This window comes from Phocoena phocoena, chromosome 8 (genome assembly GCF_963924675.1).
Source record: "Phocoena phocoena chromosome 8, mPhoPho1.1, whole genome shotgun sequence".
Taxonomy (NCBI): Eukaryota; Metazoa; Chordata; class Mammalia; order Artiodactyla; family Phocoenidae; genus Phocoena; species Phocoena phocoena.
The window spans coordinates 66,524,727-66,528,297 of record NC_089226.1 but is presented as its reverse complement, the minus strand read 5'-3'; the positions used below and the strand labels follow the sequence as shown (position 1 = coordinate 66,528,297).

The window sequence follows — 3,571 nt, the reverse complement described above, 5'->3', positions numbered from 1 at the left end:
GCTGTCCCACTGACAACTTGATTGCAGCCTTGTGAATGATCCTGAGACAAAGGCACCCAGAAAAGTGCTCCCAGGTTCCTGATCCACAGAAACTTTGAGATAATAAATATGTTTTGGGGGTAATTTGTTAGAAAGCAATAGATAACCAATATACACATATGCAACAAAACATTCATGGTGGCTTAATTCTGCTAGTGCGATTATGAGTGACCCGTATTTTCCTCCTTTTGTTCATCTATATTTTCTAATTTTTAAAAATTACCATGGATTATATTCAAAATGAAAAAACAAAAATCATTTTCAAATTATGTTCAGTTTCCTTCTAGAGGAAATCATTGGAGAAAAAAAATCTTTGCGACTTTATGTAAGGCAAAGCTTTCGTAGACAAGTCACAAAAAAGGGTAATCCAAAAAAAATAAATTGGACTTTATCAAAATTAAAAACTTTTGCTCTTCAACAAACATCATTTAAAAATATGATAGCCTTTTGGCTCTCAGAGCAGCACCATGGCGGTCGGAAAGAAGTGCCTTACAAAGGGCGGTAAAAAGGGAGCCAAGAAGAAAGTGGTTGACCCATTTTCTAAGAAAGATTGGTATGATGTGAAAGCACCAGCTATGTTCAATGTAAGAAATATTGGGAAAACACTAGTCATTAGAACTCAAGGAACCAAAATTGCATCTGATGGCCTCAAGGGTCGTGTGTTTGAAGTGAGCCTTGCTGATCTGCAGAATGATGAAGCTGCATTTCGAAAATTCAAGCTTATTACTGAGGACGTTCAGGGCAAAAACTGCCTGACTGATTTCCATGGCATGGACCTTGCCCGTGACAAAATGTGCTCCATGGTCAAAAAATGGCAGACCATGACTGAAGCTCACGTTGATGTCAAGACTACCCATGGTTATTTGCTTCGTCTTTTCTGTGTGGGTTTTACTAAAAAACACGACGATCAGATTCGGAAGGCCTCTTATGCCCAGCACCAGCAGGTCCGCCAGATCCACAAGGAGATGATGGAAATCATGACCCGAGAGGTGGAGACAAATGACTTGAAAGAGGTGGTCAATAAATTGATTCCAGACAGCACTGGAAAAGACATAGAGAAGGCCCGCCAATCTATTTATCCACTCCATGATGTCTTTGTTAGAAAAGTAAAAATGCTGGAGAAACCCAAGTTTGAATTGGGAAAACTCATGGAGCTACAAGGTGAAGGTAGTAGTTCTGGAAAAGCTACTGGGGACGAGGCAGGTGTTAAAGTTGAACGAGCTGATGGATATGAGCCACCAGTCCAAGAATCTGTTTAAAAATCAGACTTTTAATGGTGACAAATAAAAGACCTCATTTGTGATATTTAAAAAAATAAAAACAATAAAATAATAAAAATATGATAGACAAGCCAAAGATTGGGAGAAAAAATTTGTAAATTATATATCTGATAAAGGATTTTTTCCAGAATGTATAAAGAACAACAAAAGACATACAACTCAATTAAAAAATGATGGGCTTGGGCTTCCCTGGTGGCGCAGTGGTTGAGAGTCCGCCTGCCGATGCAGGGGACATGGGTTCGTGCCCTGGTCTGGGAAGATCCCACATGCCGTGGAGCGGCTGGGCCCGTGAGCCATGGCCGCTGAGCCTGCACGTCCGGAGCCTGTGCTCCGCAGCAGGAGAGGCCGCAACAGTGAGAGGCCCACGTACCGCAAAAAAAAAAAAAAAAAAAAGAGCAAAAGATTCAAATAGACATTTCTCCAAAGAAGATATACAAATGGCTAAGAAGCACATGAAACGATGCTCAACATCATTAGTCATTAAGAAAATGTGAATTCAAGCCACAAAGAGATACTAATGCATACCTATCAGAATGGCAATAATCAAAGCGACAAGTGTTGGTGAGGATGTGAAACAAGTGTAACCTTGATACATTGCTAGTGAGAAGGTAAAATGATGCAGCTACTTTGGAAAATACTTGGTGATTTCTTACAAAAATTTAATAAAAACTTACCATACGACCCACTCCTAGGTATCTACTCAAGAGAAATGGGTAAAAACATGTTCACACAGAGACTTGTAGGTAAATATTCATAGCTATGTTATTCTTAATAGGCGAAAACTGGAAACAATCCACATTTCCACCAACAGATAAATAGATGAACAAGATGTGGTGTATCCATACAATGAGATACTACTCGGCAATAAAAAGGAACAAAGTCCTAATTCATGCTGTATCACTGGATCACAGAAACAGTGTGCTAAGAAAAAGCAGTCATGTAGAAAAAGAGTACATATTGTATGATTCTGTTTATATGAAATGTCCAGAAAGGGCAAATCTATATATCAAGGAGATCAGTGATTGTTCGGGGCTGGAGTGGGAGTGAGTTTGACAGTAAAAGAACTTGAGGAAATGTTTTATGGTGACAAGTATGCTCTAAAACTGGATTGCGGGGGTGATTGCATGACTGTATAACTTTGTCAAAAAGCATTGAATTATTCACTTACAATGGGTAAGTTTTATGTTTTCTAAATTATACCGCAATAAAGCTGTAAAAATGTTATGTGTTTAGCCTTAAACCCAGTAATTTCAGGCCAAGAGCATAATCTGAAAGGTACACAAAGTCTTATGTCAAGTATGTCCATAACAGTGGGGGGTTTTTTTGAATTTTATTTTATTTATTTTTTTATACAGCAGGTTCTCATTAGTTACCTATTTTATACATATTAGTGTATATATGTCAATCCCAATCAACAGTGTTTTCTTGAAGTTAATGAAAAACTAGAAAAAAATATGAGTGCTTAGTAATAGATAATAAATGATCAGTAAGTGGTGACCTACTTGAGAGAATAGTATGCAGCCATTAAAAATGGTATTTACAAAGAATTGTTAACAACCTTGGGGAAGTGCTTAGGATAGAGTGCAAAATGGCCAGATTTCTCCGAAAGGAAAAAGAGTTTATGTAAAGCTGTTCATTTTTAAACATAGTTGAATTTGTTCTGTGAATGTGTCTATATGAGCAGCATAACCAGATGCGTACCTGACTATAGTTGTTTTTCCTTCTGCACATTTATATACAAGAACTGCTGGTGCCTATAAGTCAGTTCTATTTTCTGCTGTCCTTCATTATCTTTTCTGTTTTTGTTTTTCAAAAAGAATGTGTTTATTTTAAAATCTGGAGAAAAAAGTTGTTTAAAGAAAAGAAAACAATGGCAGCAGCTCCTTGCCTGTCAGAGGAGAGGCTGAGGTTTCTTGAGTGAGGGGTACACCCTGGCCTAAACAAAATGATGTAGAGGGCTTATCAGCAGCTGCTGGTAAATGGCAGTGAGCACACCTGGAAACAGCTGTCTGAGTCCCATTCATCCCAGCGTGGACTCAGCAGCCAGTTAGAGATGCAGGAACAGGGCAGGGCCTGATGCAAGAACGAGTTCCTCCTCATCCGCCAAGAGGAGGAGGTACTCCTGTCATGGAGAGTCCCCCACGGCTGGTTTCTTTGTCACTGCAGGGTGATAGGCAGGACAGGGAGTGATGACCTTAGAAACAGTTGCATGAGACTTAGTAGAAACTGCTGGAAACCCGGGTCTACAAGCT

The 3,571-nt window shown here is 39.1% G+C and overlaps 1 pseudogene; it reads left to right on the top strand.

Annotated features, from left to right (window-relative positions):
• The first annotated feature begins 506 nt into the window (after positions 1–506).
• Positions 507–1,298, top strand: LOC136126803 (small ribosomal subunit protein eS1 pseudogene; annotated as a pseudogene).
• Positions 1,299–3,571: the final 2,273 nt, after the last annotated feature.